Here is a 20,452-nt window from a genome sequence, read left to right as displayed (position 1 = left end):
ACCTGCCTAAAGAAAAGACTTTGCTTTTCTCCAAAACCGTTTTTACTGTGATTTTCTCGATCCATTGCATACGAATTCCACACCAGTTTGTGGGGATATGACTGGATGAAACCGGAAATATATGATACTGTTTTGGCTAACTCAATCCGAAATATTGTGAAAGCCTCTGTGTTTGTGTTTTCTGGATATTATCAACGGACTTTAGGTTTTTAATGTTTTTTATCAGGGAACATTTTATTGTGAGCTTGGATACAGTAATTCGTTCCACAAGGAGACACCAGCTCTAACATTCGTATTTTCTAGGGAGAAACTAGAGGAACTGCGTCAAAGAAACATGATATTTCTCTTTGTATGGATGACATTATATGCACTTGCATAAGGAAAAGACTTTGCTATTCTCCAAAACCATTTTTACTGTGATTTTCTCGGTCCATTGCATACGAATTCCAAAACAGTTTGTCCGAATATGACCGGATGAAAATAGAAATATCCGGTAGAGTTTTGGCTAACTCAATCCAAAATATTGTGAAAGCTTCTGTGCTGGTGTTTTCTGGATATTATCGATGGACTTTATTTTTTTGAATATTTTTATCAGGGAACATTTAATTTTGTAATGTTGAAACACTAATTCGTTCATCATGGGGACACCAGCTCTACACATTCGTATTTTCTAGGGAGAAAGCGAGAGGAACTGCGGCAAACAAACATATTTCTGTTTGTATCTATGAGATTTTATGCACTTGCCTAACGTAAAGACTTTGCTATGCTCCAAAACTATTTTTACTGTGATTTTCTCTGTCCATTGCATACGAATTCCACACCAGTTTGTCCGGATATGACTGGATGAAACCGGAAATATATGGTTTTGTTTTGGCTAACTCAATCCCAAATAATGCTCCAGCCACTGTGTTTGTTTTTTCTGGATATTATCAACGGACTTTAAGTTTTTGAATGTTTTTTATCGGGGAACATTTTATTTTGAGCTTGGATAAAGTAATTAGTAGCACAAGGAGACACCAGCTGAACATATTCGTATTTTCTAGGGAGAAAGCTAGAGGAACTGCGACAAACAAACATGATATTTCTGTTTGTATAGATGACATTTTATGCACTTGCCTAACAAAAAGATTTTGGTTTTCTCCAAAACCAATTTACTGTGAATATCTCAGTCCATTGCAAACGAATTCCACACCAGTTTATCGGATATGACTGGAAGAAACCAGAAATATCCGGTTTGTTTTGGCTAACTCAATCCCAGATATTGTTACAGCCTCTGTGTTTGTGTATTCCTGATATTATCCACGGACTTTATTGTTTGGAATGTTTTTTATCAGGGAACATTTAATTTTGTACCGTTGAAACACTAATTGGTTCAACATGGGGACACCAGCTCTACACATTGATATTTTCTAGGGAGAAAGCTAGAGGAACTGCGGCAAACAAACATGATATTTCTGTTTGTATAGATGACATTTGATGCACTTGCCTAAAAAAGACTTTGCTATTCTCCAAAACCATTTTTACTGTGATTTTCTCGGTCCATTGCATATGAATTCCACACAAGTTTGTCCAGATATGACTGGATGAAACGGGTAATATTCTGGTTTTGTTTTGGCTAACTCAATTCCAAATATTGCTCCAGGCACTGTGTTTGTTTTTTCTGGATATTATCAATGGACTTTATTGTTTTGAATGTTTTTTTATCGGGGAACATTTTATTTTGAGCCTGGATACAGTAATTAGTTGCACATGGAGACACCAGCTGAACATATTCGTATATTCTAAGGAGAAAGCTAGAGGATCTGCGGCAAACAAACATGATATTTCTGTTTGTATAGATGACATTTTATGCACTTGCCTAACGAAAAGACTTTGCTATTCTCCAAAACCATTTTTACTGTGATTTTCTCGATCCATTGCATACGAATTCCACACCAGTTTGTCCGGATATGACTGGATGAAACCGGAAATATATGATACTGTTTTGGCTAACTCAATCCGAAATATTGTGAAAGCCTCTGTGTTTGTGTTTTCTGGATATTATCAACGGAATTTAGGTTTTTGAATGTTTTTTATCAGGGAACATTTTATTGTGAGCTTGGATACAGTAATTCGTTCCATAAGGAGACACCAGCTCTAACATTCGTATTTTCTAGGGAGAAAGCGAGAGGAACTGCGGCAAACAAACATATTTCTGTTGGTATCTATGAGATTTTATGCACTTGCAATGCTCCAAAACTATTTTTACTGTGATTTTCTCGGTCCATTGCATACGAATTCCACACCACTTTGTCCGGATATGACTGGATGGAACCGGAAATATATGGTTTTGTTTTGGCTAACTCAATCCCAAATAATGCTCCAGCCACTGTGTTTGTTTTTTCTGGATATTATCAACGGACTTTAGGTTTTTGAATGTTTTTTATCGGGGAACATTTTATTTTGAGCTTGGATACAGTAATTCATTCCACAAGGAGGCAACAGCTGAACATATTCAAATTTTCTAGGGAGAAAGCTAGAGGAACTGCGACAAACAAACATGATATTTCTGTTTGTATAGATGACATTTTATGCACTTGCCTAACAAAAAGATTTTGGTTTTCTCCAAAACCAATTTACTGTGAATATCTTAGTCCATTGCATACGAATTCCACACCAGTTTATCGGATATGACTGGAAGAAAATGGAAATATCCGATTTTCTTTTGGTTAACTCAATCCCAGATATTGCTACAGCCTCTGTGTTTGTGTATTCCTGATATTATCCACGGACTTTATTGTTTTGAATGCTTTTTATCAGGGAACATTTAATTTTGTGCTTGGAATCACTAATTGGTTCCACATGGAGACAGCAGCTCTACACATTCGTATTTACAAGTGAGACAGCTAGAGGAACTGCGGCAAACAAACATGATACTTCTATTTATAGATGACATTATATGCACTTGTCTAACGAAAAGACTTTGCTTTTCTCCAAAACCATTTTTACTGTGATTTTCTCGGTCCATTGCATATGAATTCCACACCAGTTTGTCCGATTATGACTAGATGAAACCGGAAATATCTGGTTTTGTTTTGGCTAATTCAATCCAAAATATTTTGAAAGCCTCCGTGTTTGTGTTTTCTGGATATTATCAACGGACTTTAGGTTTTTGAATGTTTTTTTATTGGGGAACATTTTATTTTGAGCTTGGATACAGTAATTCGTTCCACATGGAGACACCAGATGAACATATTCGTATTTTCTAGGGAGAAAGCTAGAGGAACTGTGGCAAACAAACATGATATTTCTGTTTGTATCGATGACATTTTATGCACTTGCCTAACGAAAAGACTTTGCTTTTCTCCAAAACCATTTTTACTGCGATTTTCTCGGTCCATTGCATACGAATTTCATACCAGTTTGTCCGGATATGACTGGATGTAAACAGAAATATCCAGTTGTGTTTTGCTAACTCAATCCGAAATATTGTGAAAGCCTCTGTGTTTGTGTTTTCTAGATATTATCGATGGCCTTTATTGTTTTGAATGTTTTATCAGGGAACATTTAGTTTTGTACAGTTGAAACACTACTTGGTTCATCATGGGGAAACCAGCTCTACACATTCTTATTTTCTAGGGAGAAAGCTAGCGGAACTGCGGCAAACAAACATGATATTTCTGTTTGTATAGATGACATTTTATGCACTTGCCTAACAAAAAGACTTTGCTTTTTTCCAAAAACATTTTACTGTGAATATCTCAGTCCATTGCGTACGAATTCCACATGCGCTTGTCCGGAAATGACTGGATGAAACCAGAAATATCCGGTATTGTTTTAGCTAACTCAATCCGAAATATTGTGAAAGCCTCTGTGTTTGTGTTTTCTGGGTATTATCGATGGACTTTATTGTTTTGAATATTTTTATCAGGAAACATTTAATTTTGTACCGTAGAAACACTAATTGCTTCTTCATGGGGACACCAGCTCTACACATTCATATTTTCTAGGGAGACTGCTAGAGGAATTACGCAAACAAACATGATATTTCTATTTGTATAGATGACATTTTATGCACTTACCTAAGGAAAAGACGTTGCTTTTCTCCATAACCATTTTTTTGTGATTTTCACGGTACACTTCATATGAATTCCACACAAGTTTGTCTGGATATGACTGGATAAAACCGGATTTTTCCCATTTTGTTTTGGCTAACTCAATCCCAGATATTGCTACAGCCTCTTTGTGTATTCCTGATATTATCCACGGACTTTATTGTTTTAAATGCTTTTTATCAGGGAACATTTAATTTTGTACCGTAGAAACACTAATTGGTTCAAAGTTGAGACACCAGCTCTACACATTCGTATTTTCTAGGAAGACTGCTAGAGGATCTGCGGCAAATAAACATGATATTTCTGTTTGTATAGAAGACATTTTATACACTTTATTGACGAAAAGAATTTGCTATTCTCCAAAACCATTTTTACTGTGATTATTTTGGTTCATTGCATACGAATTCCACACCACTTTGTCCAGATATGACTGGATGAAAGCAGAAATATCTGGTATTGTTTTGGCTAACCAATCCGAAATATTGTGAAAGCCTCCGTGTTGGTGTTTTCTGGATATTATCAACGGACTTTATTTTTTTTCCTTTTTTTTTAACTTTTATTTAATGAATATAAATTTCCAGTGTACAGCTTATGGATTACAATGGCTTCCCCCTACCATAACTTCCCTCCCTCCGCAAGCCTCCCCTCTCCCGCTCCCTCTCCCCTTTCATTTGCATCAAGATTCATTTTCAATTCTCTTTATATACAGAAGTTCAATTTAGTATATATGAAGTAAAGATTTCAACAATTTGCACCCACATAGAAACACAAAGGGAAACATACTGTTTGAGTACTAGTTATAGCATTAAATCACAATGTACAGCTCATTAAGGACAGAGATCCCACATGAGGAGCAAGTGCACAGTGGCTCCTGTTGTTGACCCAACAAATTGACACTCTAGTTTATGGCGCCAGTAACCATCCTAGGCTGTCATCATGAGTTGCCAAGGCTATGGAAGCCTTCCAAGTTTACCGACTCTGATCATATTTAGACAAGGTCATAAAAGACAGAGTGAGGATAGTAACCAATGATCCTAAGAGTGGCATTTACCAGGTTTGAACAATTGTACAGCATTAAGTGGGGGAGAGGACCATCAGTACACACAGGTTGGGAGTAGAGCCATTGGTGGTAGAGTAGAGGTTATGATTACACAGGAATGAGGCCCAAGTGCACTAGACAGGGCCTAGAACAAAGGACAGAGTCATTATTAGAGGAGCTAAGAAAGGTGCTGTCTAAGCTACAAGTAATTTTTCTGATTGAGAGCGAAACAGAACCTGATAGAAGGGGCTTGATAATAATCTGGTGGGCTTTAGGCCTTGTAAGTTAAGAGGCCCAGACCTATCTATCACTTCACATGGGGTATATCCTAAGGGAGGTGTGAACCTCCTAGGGGAAGGCACTCTGTTGACTTTCATTACTTGGCTGGCCTGGGAGGAGAGCTGGGCAGGTAAATGCAGGGGGCATCTCTAACAAGAAATTTACAGTTCTGCCTGCAATGTTGCTGAACCTACTTGACCAAACCCTCAGCTGCAGTGGTCACTTTGGAAGTTGGGCTGAGTGAAGGGCTTTTCAGCTTAGAGCCAATAAGTTCTGTGGCTCTGACTTGGGCATCCTTCGACTCCAGGGCAGGTCCATTTCCAGTGATCCAACTCTTGGCAGAGCTACCAGGGCTCTTCACAAGCTGACTTCTGCTGAAGCCCAGGCTTACCACATTGAAAGCCACTGCAGTGGACTGGCCTGTTGGGTCTCCTTGAGGGCAGATCACTGTACAGATCAGCCATTAATAGGCCTGCCACCCATTGCTTCTGATGCCTAGCTTTCTTTTCCTCCTGGTTTGTGTTAAAGCAGACCAGAGGATGCAAGTCAAGGGAGTGCCCAAATCCCATCTCTAAACTTCTGTGGCCTGAACTACAAGTCTATAGTCACAGGCATGTTCTGCAGTAGTTTTTCTAAGGTAGACAATGCCCATGAGGAAAATTATATTCTCACTTTAAAACTTTCTTTCCCTTTGGTCTGAAAGGGAGGTTTTTTCTACTTACTGTATACTTCGCTGATGGCAAAGTGAATCTACTATGAGATTACTATTTACGTTCTTATTTTGGCTATGCTATTACAGAAAAATGTTAGCCATCTCTTTTATAAGGTCTAAAGATTTAATTGTGCATCCTACAGATTCCTTAATAATAGAATTAGTTTCCTACCTTGAAGAGAATAGAGAAATGAAAGAACAAGTTGTGCTTAGAATAGAGAAATGAGGGAGCAAGTCCTAGATCACTTACTGACAATAGCAATATGACATGAATACTTAGCAAACCGTTTCAACCATTAGATAACAACTTAAGAAAACATTTACCAGAAGGTCCAATGCCTTCTATAAATTTTAAGAATCATGTATTTGTTTTTTTTGTTTGTTTTTTTATTAAACTTTTATTTAATGAATATAAATTTCCAAAGTATAGCTCATGGGTTACAATGGCTTCCTCCCTCCCATAACCTCCCTCCCGCCCACAACCCTCCCCTTTCCCACTCCCTTTCCCCTTCCATTCATGTAAAGATTCATTTTCAATTCTCTTTGCATACAGAAGATCAGTTTAGAATACATTAGGTAAAGATTTCAACATTTTGCCCATATAGCAACATAAAGTGAAAAAACTACCATTGGATTACCAATTTTAGCATTAAATAGCAATGTACAGCACATTAAAGACAGAGATCCTACATAATTTTCTTTTCAAATTAATTAATTTTCTATGCCATTTCCACCTCAACACCAGGTTGTTTTTTTTTCCATTTCCAATTCTCTTTATATACAGAAGATCACTTCAGTATATAATTAGTAAAGACCTCATCAGTTTGTGCCCACACAGAAATGCAAAGTATAACAATACTGTTTCAGTACTAGTTATAGCATCACTTGGCTTTAGACGACACATTAGGGACAGATCCCACATGGGGTGTAAGTACACAGTGACTCCTGTTGCTGATTTAACAATTTGACACTCCTGTTCATGGCGTCAGTAATCTCCCTAGGCTCTAGTCATGAGTTGCCAGGGCTATGGAAGCCTTTAGAGTTCGCTGACTTTGATCTTATTCCGATAGGGTCATAGTCAAAGTGGAAGTTCTCTCCTCCCTTCGGAGAAGGGTACCTCCTTCTTTGATGGCCCTGTTCACTCACAGAGATCATTCATTTAGGTCTTTTTTTTCCATGATATCTTGGCTTTCCATGCCTGCTATACTCTCATGGGCTCTTCAGCCAGATCTGAATGCCTTGAGGGCTGATTCTGAGGCCAGAGTGTTGTTTAGGACATCTGCCATCCTATGAGTCTGCTGTGTATCCCACTTCCCATGTTGGATCTTTCTCTCCCTTTTTGATTCTATCAGTTAGTATTAGCAGATACTTGTCTTGTTTGTGTGATCTCTTTGACTCTTAGACCTATCAGAGCTATCAATTGTGAGCTGAAATTGATCACTTGGACTAGTGCGATGGCATTGGTACATGCCATCTTGATGGGATTGTGTTGGAATCCCCTGGCACATTTCTAACTCAACCATTTGCGGCCAGTCCGATTGAGCATGTTCCAAATTGTTCATCTCCTCCCTCTCTTTTTCCACTCTTAGATTTAACAGGGATCACTTTTCAGTTAAAATTTAAACACCTAAGAATAATTGTGTGTTAATTACTGAGTTCAACCAATAGTACTAGAACAACAACAACAACAACAAATACTAAAAAGGATAAAGTATTACATTGTACATCTAAAGTCAGGACAGGAGCTGATCAGTTCATTGTTGCTTATAGTGTCCTTTTCACTTAACAGGTTTCCCCTTTGGCGCTCAGTTGTCACCGATCAGGGAAAACAAATGATATTTTTCTCTTTGGGACTGGCTTAATTCACTCAGCATGATGTTTTCCAGATTGCTCCATCTTGTTGCAAATGACTGGGTTTCGTTGGTTCTTACTGCTGTATAGTATTCTATGGAGTACATGTCCCATAATTTCTTTATCCAGTCTACTGTTGATGGGCATTTGGGTTGGTTCCAGGTCTTAGCTATTGTGAATTGAGCTGCAATAAACATTAATGTGCAGATGGCTTTTTTATTTGCCAAATTAATTTCCTTTGGGTAAATTCCAAGGAGTGGGATGGCTGGGTTGTATGGTATGGTTATGTTCAGGTTTCTGGGGAATCTCCAGACAGACTTCCATAGTGGCTTAACCAGTTTGCATTCCCACCAACAGTGGGTTAGTGTCCCTTTTTCCCCACATCCTCTCCAGCATCTGTTGTTGGTAGATTTCTGAATGTGAGCCATTCTCACCGGGGGGATATGGAACCTCATTGTGGTTTTGATTTGCATTTCTCTGATTGCTAGTGATCTTGAACATTTTTTCATGTGTCTGTTGGCCATTTGGATTTCCTCTTTAGAAAAATGTCTATTGAGGTCCTTGGCCCATCTCTTAAGTGGGTTGTTTCTTTTGTTGTTGTGGATTTTCTTGATTTCTTTGTAGATTCTGGTTATCAATCCTTTATCTGTAGTATAGTTTGCGAATATTTTTTCCCATTCTGTTGGTTGCCTTTTCACTTTCCTGACTGTTTCTTTTGAAGTACAGAAACTTCTCAATTTGATGCAATCCCAAATGTTAATTTTGGTTTTGACTGCCTGTGCTGTTGGAGTATTTTCCAGGAAGTCTTTGCTGTGCCTATATCTTGCAGGGTTTCTCCAATGCTCTCTAATAATTTGATGGTTTCGGGTCGTAGATTTAAGTCTTTAATCCATGTTGAGTGAATTTTTGTGTAAGGTGATAGGTATGGGTCTTGCTTCAAGCTTCTGCATGTGGAAATCCAATTTTCCCAGCACCATTTATTGAATAGACTGTCCTTATTCCAGGGATTAGATTTGGATCTTTGGTCAAATATAAGTTGGCTGTAGATGTTTGGATTGATTTCTGGTGTTTCTATTCTGTTCCATTGGTCTATCCATCTGTTTCTGTACCAGTACCATGCTGTTTTGATAACAACTGCCCTGTAGTATGTCCTAAAATCAGGTATTGTGATGCCTCCGGCTTTGTTTTTGTTGTACAGGATTGCTTTGGCTATTCGAGGTCTTCTGTGTCTCCATATGAATTTCAGCATCATTTTTTCCAGATCTGAGAAGAAGGTCTTCGGGATCTTGATGGGTATTGCATTGAATGTATAAATTGCTTTTGGGAGAATAGACATTTTGATGATATTGATTCTTCCAATCCATGAGCATGGAAGATTTCTCCATTTTTTGGTATCCTCTTCTATTTCTTTCTGTAAGGTTTTGTAGTTTTCATCGTAGAGATCTTTAACGTCTTTGGTTAAGTTTATTCCAAGGTATTTGATTGTTTTTGTAGCTATTGTGAATGGGATTGATTTTAGAAGTTCTTCCTCAGCCGTGGCATTGCCTGAGTATACAAAGGCTGTTGATTTTTGTGCATTGATTTTATATCCTGCTACTTTGCCAAACTCTTCGATGAGTTCCAGCAGTCACTTAGTAGAGTTCTTTGGGTCCCCTAAATAAAGAATCATATCATCTGCAAAGAGGGATAGTTTGAGTACGTCCTTCCCGATTTGTATCCCTTTAATTTCTTTTTCTTGCCTAATAGCTCTGGCCAAAACTTCCAGAACTATATTGAATAGCAGTGGTGAGAGAGGGCATCCCTGTCTGGTACCAGATTTCAGTGGAAATGCTGCCAACTTCTCCCCATTCAATAGGATGTTGGCCGTGGGTTATTCATATATTGCTTTGATTGTATTAAGGAATGTTCCTTCCATACCCAGTTTGCTTAGAGTTTTCATCATGAAAGGGTGTTGTATTTTATCAAATGCTTTCTCTGCATCTATTGAGAGAATCATATGGTTTTTCTTCTGCAGTCTGTTAATGTAGTGTATTACGTTGATTGTTTTGCGAATGTTGAACCATCCCTGCATACCGGGGATGAATCCCACTTGGTCTGGGTGGATGATCTTTCTGATGTGTTTTTGCATTCTATTGGCCAGAATTTTATTGAGGATTTTTGCATCTATGTTCATCAGGGATATTGGTCTGTAATTCTCTTTCAATGTTGCGTCTCTTTCTGGCTTAGGAATTAAGGTGATGGTGGCTTCATAGAAAGAATTTGGGAGGATTCCCTCTTTTTCGATTGCTCTGAATAGTTTGAGAAGAATTGGAGTTAGTTCTTCTCTAAATGTCTGGTAGAACTCAGCAGTGAATCCATCTGGCCCTGGGCTTTTCTTTGTTGGGAGGGCCTTTATTACTGCTTCAATTTCTGTGTCAGTTATTGGTCTGTTTAGGTTTTCTATGTCTTCCTGGCTCAATTTAGGGAGGTTGTATGTGTCCAGGAATCTGTCCATTTCTGATAGATTTCCCTGTTTGCTGGCATACAAGTCCTTGTAGTAATTTCTGATGATTCTTTTTATTTCTGTGGCGTCTGTTGTTACGTTTCCCATTTCATCTCTGATCCTATTGATTTGGGTCTTTTCTCTTCTTTTTTTAGTTAGTTGGGCCAATGGGGTGTCAATTTTGTTTATTTTTTCAAAAAACCAGCTCCTCGTTTGGCTGATTTTTTGTAATGTTTTTTTTGGATTCAATCCTGTTGATTTCTTCTCTGATTTTAATTATTTCTCTTCTCCTACTGGGTTTGGGTTTGGTTTGCTGCAGATTTTCTAGATCCTTGAGATGACTTGAAAGCTCACCTATTTGGTGCCTTTCCAATTTCTTGATGTAGGCACCTATTGATATAAACTTTCCTCTTAACACTGCTTTTGTTTTATCCCATAGGTTTTGGTATGTTGTGCTGTTATCCTCATTTACTTCCAGAAAATTTTTGATCTCTCTTTTAATTTCTTCTATGACCCATTGTTCATTCAGGAGCATGTTGTTCAATCTCCATGTGTTTGCACGTGCTCTGGGGATTCCTGAGTTGCCAATTTCCAATTTCATTCCTTTGTGGTCTGAGAAGCTGCATGGTATGATTCTAATTCTTTTGAATTTGCTGAGACTTGCTTTATGGCCTAGTATGTGGTCAATCCTAGAGAGGGTTCCATGTACTCCTGAGAAGAATGTAAAGTCCTTAGATGTAGGATGAAATGTTCTGTAGATATCTGTTAGATCCATTTGGGCTATAGTGTCATTTAAATCTACTATCTCCTTGTTGATCTTCTGTCCTGTTGATCTGTCTATCTCTGAGAGTGGAGTATTGAAGTCCCCTAGTACTATTGTATTGGGGTCTAAGTCTCCCTTTAAGTCCCTTAACAAGTATTTTAAATAAGCTGGTGCCCTGTAATTAGGTGCATATACATTGATAATCGTTATATCTTCCTGTTGAATGGATCCCTTAATCATTATATAGTGCCCCTCTTTGTCTCTCCTAACAGTTTTTGTGGTAAAGTTTATGTTGTCCGAAATTAAGATGGCTACGCCCGCTCTCTTTTCATTTCTGTTGGCGTGGTATATCTTTTTCCAGCCTTTCACTCTCAGCTTGTATGGATCATTGTTGGATAGATGGGTTTCTTGTAAGCAGCAAAAGGATGGGTTTTGTTCCTTAACCCAATCAGCCAATCGGTGTCTTTTAACTGGACAGTTCAAGCCATTAACATTCAATGTGACTATTGAGAAGGAGTAACTTTGCCCTGCCATTAGCCAAAGATACTTTCTAATATATGGTTTGAGATTCCTGTGATCTTTTGGTGTGAGGTTTCCTACCTTTACCTTCTTTCATATTGGTGACCGTGTTTCTGTGTTTCTGTGTGTAACACATCGTTAAGCATCATTTGCAGGGCTGGACGAGTGGCGACAAATTCTTTCAATGTCTGTTTGCTGTGAAAGGTCTTTATTTCACCTTCATTCATAAATGAGAGCTTTGCAGGATATAGTATTCTGGGCTGGCAGTTTTTCTCTCTTAGCACCTGGGCTATATCTCGCCATTCTCTCCTAGCTTGCAGGGTTTCTGAAGAGAAGTCAGCTGTGAGTCTAATTGGAGATCCTCTGAGAGTAATCTGACGTTTCTCTCTTGCACATTTTAGGATCTTTTCTTTGTGTTTCACTGTGGTGAGTTTGATTACGACGTGTCGTGGTGAGGATCTCTTTTGGTCATGTTTATTAGGGGTTCTATGAGCTTCCTGTATTAGGATGTCTCTGTCTTTCTCCAAACCTGGGAAATTTTCTGCTATTATCTCACTAAAAAGGCCTTCTAATACTTTCTCTCTCTCCATGCCTTCAGGTACTACTAGAATCCGAATGTTGGGTTTTTTAAGAGTATCCTGTAGATTCCTGACAGTATTTTTTAGATTTCTGATTTCTTCTTCTTTTCTTTGATTTGATTGTTTCCTTTCCTGTTTTCTGTCTTCTAAGTCTGATATTCTCTCTTCTGCTTCGTCCATTCTGTTTTTAAGACTCTCTAATGTGTTTGTCATTTGATCTATTGAATTCTTCATTTCATTATGATTTCTCAACACTATCACCATTTCTTGTTCCACTAGTTGTTTCAATTCATTTTGATTCCTCCTTAATATTTCATTTTCACGAGAGAGATTTTCTATCTTGTCTATGAAGGATTTCTGTAGTTCAAGAATTTGTTTTTGAGAACTTCTTAATGTTCTTATCAATTTTTTCAGATCTGCTTCTTGCATTTCTTCAATCTCCTCATCTTCATAATCTTGAATTGGGGTGTCTTTTTCATTTGGTGGTGTCATAGTGTCTTCAATGTTCTTGTTACCTTGGTTTTTGCGTTTGTTGTTTGGCATGTTGAAGATATTGGGTTTCTTCACTGTGGTGTTTTTTCTTGTTACACTATGGCTCTATATTAAGTGGACTGTCTGCTTTCAGTGGTGCCTTAGAGGCTTGAGATGAGTGTGGACTGAGAGCTGTGTTTGGTTCCTCAGGGCTGAGGGTGTGTCAAAGATGACACTCCCAGGTTAGGTGTGGTAAATCTCTCTCTTTTTTGATTCAAAAGGGAAGTAATTCCGCACAGCTGAACATAATTGGAGGTAGTTAGCAGGCAAATGATATACCCACAGGAGCCAGAGATCGGAAGCTCTTTCCCAAGGACCACACAGGGAATATCTGCTGCCCTCAGTGTGGCCTCAATTCTCCTGCAATCTCCCACTGGGTTGCCAAGTTAGATGCTAATCTCCTGTTATTTCACCCCTCCCCCCAGAGTCAGGTTTTTCTGCTAGGCTCAGGGCTGGTGCAGACCTGAGGTCGCCCTGCTTATGACATATGTCCAAAATGGCGCCTGCTCTGTCTTGCTCGCCTTTGAGAGATGAGCAGAGAGAGAGAAACTTGTGTCCGTATCGGTTGCTTTTTTTTATTTTTTTCCTCTCTCTCTTCTAGTTAGCCTGGTGAACTATTCCCCACGAAGTTTCAAGCCTCGTTCCCTCTAGCCTCCTCTTTCCACTTGCCTGCTGGTGTCTCGGGCTATTGTGGTTCGGCTCACCTCGCGTTCCAGCGCTGGTGCGTTGAGTCTGCTGCTGGTGTCCCGAACTTGGGCTCCCACGCTCTCCACGCAGGTCCACTGTGAATCTCTAGTTCCGGAAGAGTTTCCTATGCTGTTTCATCCCCTACTCTTCCTTGACCCTCTAGTATCTCCACTTATATTAACCTGTCTCTCTCTCCGGAATAATAATGTGCTCCCTGCCTATTCCGCCATCTTGCCGCCACCAAGAATCATGTATTTGAAAACACCTCTTAAATATCTAACATGGTGTAGTTTGTTTAGCCAGTAAACTTAAGCACAACCATCTAAAATGTTTTTAGTTTCTTTCTATCAAAAAGTATAAAACATATGATACAGAGTTCCAGGTCACACCAATTAAAATGTATCTTTCATTGATTTTAGCAGCTATTTTGAGCTTGGAATCACTATTTGGTTCCACATGGAGACACCAGCTCTAAACATTCGTATTTTCTAGGGAGAAAGCTAGTGGAACTGCGGCAAAGAAACATGATATTTCTGTTTATATCGATGACATTTTATGCAATTGCCTAACGAAAAGACTTTGCTTTTCTCCAAAACCATTTTTACTGTGATTTTTTTTGTTCATTGCATACGAATTCCATACCACTTTGTCCGGATGTGACTGGATGAAACCAGAAATATACGGTTTTGTTTTGGCTAACTGAATCCGAAATATTGTGAAAGCCTCCGTGTTGGTGTTTTCTGGATATTATCAATGGACTTTGTTTTTTTCCTTTTTTTTTTACTTTTATTTAATGAATATAAATATCCAGTGTACAGCTTATGGATTACAATGGCTTCCCCCTTTCATAAATTCCCTCCCACCGCAACCCTCCCCTCTCCCGCTCCCTCTCCCCTTTCATTTGCATCAAGATTCATTTTCAATTCTCTTTATATACAGAAGATCAATTTAGTATATACGAAGTAAAGATTTCAACAGTTTGCACCCACATAGAAACACAAAGGGAAACATACTGTTTGAGTACTAGTTATAGCATTAAATCACAATGTATAGCACATTAAGGACAGAGATCCCACATGAGGAGCAAGTGCACAGTGGCTCCTGTTGTTGACCCAACAAATTGACACTCTAGTTTATGGCGCCAGTAACCATCCTAGGCTGTCATCATGAGTTGCCAAGGCTATGGAAGCCTTCCAAGTTTACCGACTCTGATCATATTTAGACAAGGTCATAAAAGACAGAGTGAGGATAGTAACCAATGATCCTAAGAGTGGCATTTACCAGGTTTGAACAATTGTACAGCATTAAGTGGGGGAGAGGACCATCAATACACACAGGTTGGGAGTAGAGCCATTGGTGGTAGAGCAGAGGTTATGATTACAAAGGAATGAGGCCCAAGTGCACTAGACAGGGCCTAGAACAAAGGACAGAGTCATTATTAGAAGAGCTAAGAAAGGTGCTGTCTAAGCTACAAGTAATTTTTCTGATTGAGAGGCAAATAGAACCTGATAGATGGGGCTTGATTATAATCTGGTGGGCTTTAGGCCTTGTAAGTTAAGAGGCCCAGACCTATCTATCTCTTCACATGCGTATATCCTAAGGGAGGTGTGAACCTCCTAGGGGAAGGCACTCTGTTGACTTTCATTACTTGGCTGGCCTGGGAGGAGAGCTGGGCAGGTAAATGCAGGGGGCATCTCTAACAAGAAATTTACAGTTCTGCCTGCAATGTTGCTGACCCTACTTGACCAAACCCTCAGCTGCAGTGGTCACTTTGGAAGTTGGGCTGAGTGAAGGGCTTTTCAGCTTAGAGCCAATAAGATCTGTGGCTCTGACCTGGGCATCCTTCGACTCCAGGGCAGGTCCATTTCCAGTGATCCAACTCTTGGCAGAGCTACCAGGGCTCTTCACAAGCTGACTTCTGCTGAAGCCCAGGCTTACCACATTGAAAGCCACTGCAGTGGACTGGCCACTTCGGTCTCCTTGAGGGCAGATCACTGTACAGATCAGCCATTAATAGGCCTGCCACCCATTGCTTCTGATGCCAAGCTTTCTTTTCCTCCTGGTTTGTGTTAAAGCAGACCAGAGGATGCAAGTCAAGGGAGTGCCCAAGTCCCATCTCTAATCTTCTGCGGCCTGAACTACAAGTCTATAGTCACAGGCATGTTCTGCAGTAGTTTTTCTAAGGTAGACAATGCCCATGAGGAAAATTATATTCTCACTTGAAAACTTTCTTTCCCTTTGGTCTGAAAGGGAGGTTTTTTCTACTTACTGTATACTTCGCTGATGGCAAAATTAACCTACTATGAGATTATTAGTTAAGTTCTTATTTTGGCTATGCTATTACAGAAAAATGTTAGCCATCTCTTTTATAAGGTCTAAAGATTTAATTGTGCATCCTACAGATTCCTTAATAATAGAATTAGTTTCCTACCTTGAAGAGAATAGAGAAATGAAAGAACAAGTTGTGCTTAGAATAGAGAAATGAGGGAGCAAGTCCTAGATCACTTACTGACAATAGCAATATGACATGAATACTTAGCAAACCGTTTCAACCATTAGATAACAACTTAAGAAAACATTTACCAGAAGGTCCAATGCCTTCTATAAATTTTAAGAATCATGTATTTGAAAACACCTCTTAAATATCTAACATGGTGTAGTTTGTTTAGCCAGTAAACTTAAGCACAACCATATAAAATGTTTTTAGTTTCTTTCTACCAACAAGTAAAGAACATATGATACAGAGATTCAGGTCACACCAATTAAAATGTATCTTTGATTGATTTTAGCAGCTTAAATTTATGGACCATCTCATCTATAAGCCATTTGAAATAAAACGCTTAATAAAATTCCCCCATGTGGACATACAATATGTACACACATATAACATAGCATAAGAGACCAATATAGCAATTTTAATAATAGCTTTTAAAATCTTTAACTCTTTTTCTAGATTGCCAATGGATTTGAATTGCTTTTTGTTTTTAGTAACCTCAGTTAACCATACTTTCACTCAGTTGGTACTGTTAATACATTATTGGCTTCATCTGTTTACAGAGCCATCCCAAAGTACTGAATATAATAAAAGTGGCTGGAAAAAGTCCATAGGAACCTATAGGAGGACTGCTAAACACAGAACCAACAACGCTTTAGTTTTATGAGGAGCACATCATATATAACTATGGATGACAAAAGACTTTAAGCCGCCATGTTTAAAATTATAAACTCATCAACCAACAAGAGGCACTTGCTTACTTCACAGTATTTTTGAAAGCACCTGTAGGATTTTACAAGTATTTAACCCTTTAGGCCTCTGGGGCTTTCTCATTAAGATAACTATCATGTCTAGTAACACAAGATCATTAGACTTTTTAATTCTCAAACATTTGTATTAATAGCATTTTCCATTATAGAAACTTAAAGTCTGGTAGCACATCACATCCTGACAGTCCTTCTAATATAATCCAAATAGCCTGCTTAGTTGGTGTCTCTATAAGATGAGAGACATAGGTCCTTCGATTTTTTCAGTTGGGCACAAACTGGAAAAACCAAAGTCCAGGATTTACTGGAAATTTTAGAGACCAGATTGTTTGAAACTTTGATTTTTTGAATGCCTGTCAAGAATGCCAAGAAGGCTCAAAATCCAAAATATCTGGTTGAAATAAGATTCCTTAAAATCATGACATAACATAGACCAAATTTGATCATTGTTACAAGGTGACTATTCAAATCTTTGAAAAGAAGCACATATTTAAATAACCCATAGCTCTTAATAAAAATTCAGCTGTTTTTGAACAATTAGAATTTAACAGACATCAAGAGCACATAATAGATTACTTGAACACATTGCTTTAACAGAGCATCAGAGTTTAATTCTATGTCAAAGAGAAATTGAGCTTCCTGTGATCTTTTGCTGTGAGGTTTCCTTCCTTTACCTTCTTTCATATTGGTGACCATGTGTCTGTGTTTCTGTGTGTAACACATCTTTAAGCATCTTTTGCAGGGCAGGATGAGTGGCAACAAATTCTTTCAGTTTCTGTTTGCTATGAAAAGTCTTAATTTCACCTTCATTCACTAATGAGAGCTTTGCAGGATATAGTATTCTGGGCTGGCAGTTTTTCTCTCTTAATACCTGGGCTATGTCTCGCCATTCCCTTCTAGCTTGTAGGGTTTCTGATGAGAAGTCTGCTGTGAGTCTAATTGGAGATCCTCTAAGAGTAATCTGACGTTTCTCTCTTGCACCTTTTAGGATCTTTTCTTTATGTTTCACTGTGGTGAGTGTGATTACAACATGTCGGGGTGAGGATCTCTTTTGGTCATGTTTATTAGGGGTTCTATAAGCTTCCTGTACTAAGATGCCTCTGTCCTTCTCCAAACCTGGGAAATTTTCTGCTAGTATCTCCCTGAAAAGGCCTTCTAATCCTTTCTCCCTCTCCATGCCTTCAGGAACTCCTAGAACCCGAATGTTGGGTTTTTTAATAGTATCCTATAGATTCCTGACAATATTTTTTAGATTTCTGATTTCTTCTTCTTTTCTTTGATTTGATTGTTTCCTTTCCTGTTCTCTGTCTTCTAAGTCTGATATTCTCTCTTCTGCTTCGCCCATTCTGTTTTGAAGGCTCTCTAATGTGTTTGTCTTTTGATCTATTGGATTCTTCATTTCATTATGATTTCTCGTCACTATCACAGATTCTTGTTCCACTAGTTGCTTCATTTCATTTTGATTCCTCCTTAATATTTCATTTTCATGAGAGAGATTTTCTATCTTGTCTATGAAGGATTTCTGTAGTTCAAGAATTTGTTTTTGAGAACTTCTTAATGTTCTTATCAATTTTTTCAGATCTGCTTCTTGCATTTCTTCGATCTCATCGTCTTCATAATCTTGAATTGGGGTGTCTTTTTCATTTGGGGGCATCATAGTGTCTTCCTTGTTCTCGTTAACATGGTTTTTGTGTTTGTTGTTTGGCATGTTGGAGATATTTGGTTTCTTCACTGTGGTGTTTTTTCTTGTTACACTGTGGCTCTATATTAAGTGGACTGTCTGCTTTCAGTGGAGTCTTAGAGGCTTGAGATGAGTGTGGACTGAGAGCTGTGTTTGGTTCCTCAGGTTTGAGGGTGTGTCAAAGATAACACTCCCAGGTTAGGCGTGGTAAATGTCTCTTTCTTTTTTTGATTCAAAAGGGAAGTAATTCTGCACAGCTGAACGTAATTGGAGGTAGTTAGCAGGCAAATGATATACCCACAGGAGCCAGAGATCGGAAGCTCTTTCCCAAGGACCACACAGGGAATCTCTGCTGCCCTCAGTGTGGGCTCCAATTCTCCTGCAGTCTCCCACTGGGTTGCCAAGTTAGATCCTAACCTCCTGTTATTTCACCACTCCCCCCAGAGTCAGGTGTTTCTGCTAGGCTCAGGGCCAGTGCAGACCTGAGGTCGCCCTGCTTATGACGTATGTCCAAAATGGCACCTGCTCTGTATTGCTCACCTTTGAGAGGTGAGCTGAGAGAGAGAAACTTGTGTCCGTATCGGTCACTTTTTTATTTTTTTCCTCTCTCTCTTCTAGTTAGCCTGGTGAATTTTTCCCCACGGAGTTTCAAGCCTCGTTCCCTCTAGCCTCCTCTTTTCACTTGCCCGCTGGTGTCTCAGGCTATTGAGGTTCGGTTCACCTCACGTTCCAGCGCTGGTGTGTTGAGTCTGCCGCTGGTGTCCCGAACTTGGCCTCCCACGCTCTCCACGCAGGTACACTGTGAATCACTAGTTCCGGAACTTTTTCCTCTGCTGTTTCATCCTCTACTCTTCCTTGACCCTACAGTATCTCCACTTATATTAAACAGTCTCTCCCCCGGACTAACAGTGTGCTCGCTGCCTATTGCGATATTTTGCCGCTCTCCTAATTTCCTATCTGGACTTTATTCTTTAGAATGCTGTTTATCAGGGAACATTTTATTTTGAGCTTGGATACAGTAATTGGTTCAACATGGGGACACCAGCTCTACACATTCGTATTTTCTAGGGAGAATGCTAGAGGAACTGCGGAAAACAAACATGATATTTCTGTTTGTATAGATGACATTTGATGCACTTGCCTAACATAAAGACTTTGCTATTCTCCAAAACCATTTTTACTCTGATTTTCTCGGTCCATTGCATACGAATTCCACACTACTTTGTCTGTGTACGACAGGATGAAACCGGAGATATCTGGTTTTGTATTGTCTAACTCAATCCCAGATATTGTTACAGCCTCTGTGTTTGTGTATTCTTCATATTATCCACAGACTTTATTGATTTGAATGTTTTTTATCAGGGAACATTTAACTTTGTGCTGCGAAACACTAATTCATTCCCCATGGAGACACCAGCTCTACACATTCGTATTTTCTAGGTTGAAAGCTAGAGGAACTGCTGCAAACAAACATGATATTTCTGTTTGTATCGATGACATTTTATGCATTGCCTAACGAAAAGACATTGCTTTTCTCCAAAACCATTTTTACTGTGATTTTCTCGGTCCATTGCATACGAATTCCACACCCGTTTGTCCGGATATGACTGGAAGCAACCAGAAATATCCGGTTGTGCTTTGGCTAACTCAATCCGAAATATTGTGAAAGCCTCTGTGTTTGTGTTTTCTGGATATTATCGATGGACTTTATTGTTTTGAATGTTTTTATCAGGGAACATTTAATTTTGTACCGCAGAAACACTAATTGGTTCATCATGGGAACACCAGCTGTACACATTCTTATTTTCTCGGGAGACACCTAGAGGAACTGCAATAAACAAACATGATATTTCTTTTGTATAGATGACATTTTATGCATTGCCTAACAAAAAATTTTGCTATTCTCCAATCCATTTTTACTGTGATTTTCTAGCTCCATTGCATATGAATTCCACACCAGTTTGTCCGGATATGG

Source organism: Lepus europaeus, unplaced genomic scaffold, assembly GCF_033115175.1.
Source record: "Lepus europaeus isolate LE1 unplaced genomic scaffold, mLepTim1.pri SCAFFOLD_55, whole genome shotgun sequence".
NCBI classification, from domain to species: Eukaryota; Metazoa; Chordata; class Mammalia; order Lagomorpha; family Leporidae; genus Lepus; species Lepus europaeus.
The sequence above is the reverse complement of the archived record's forward strand: the minus strand, read 5'-3'. Positions refer to the sequence as shown.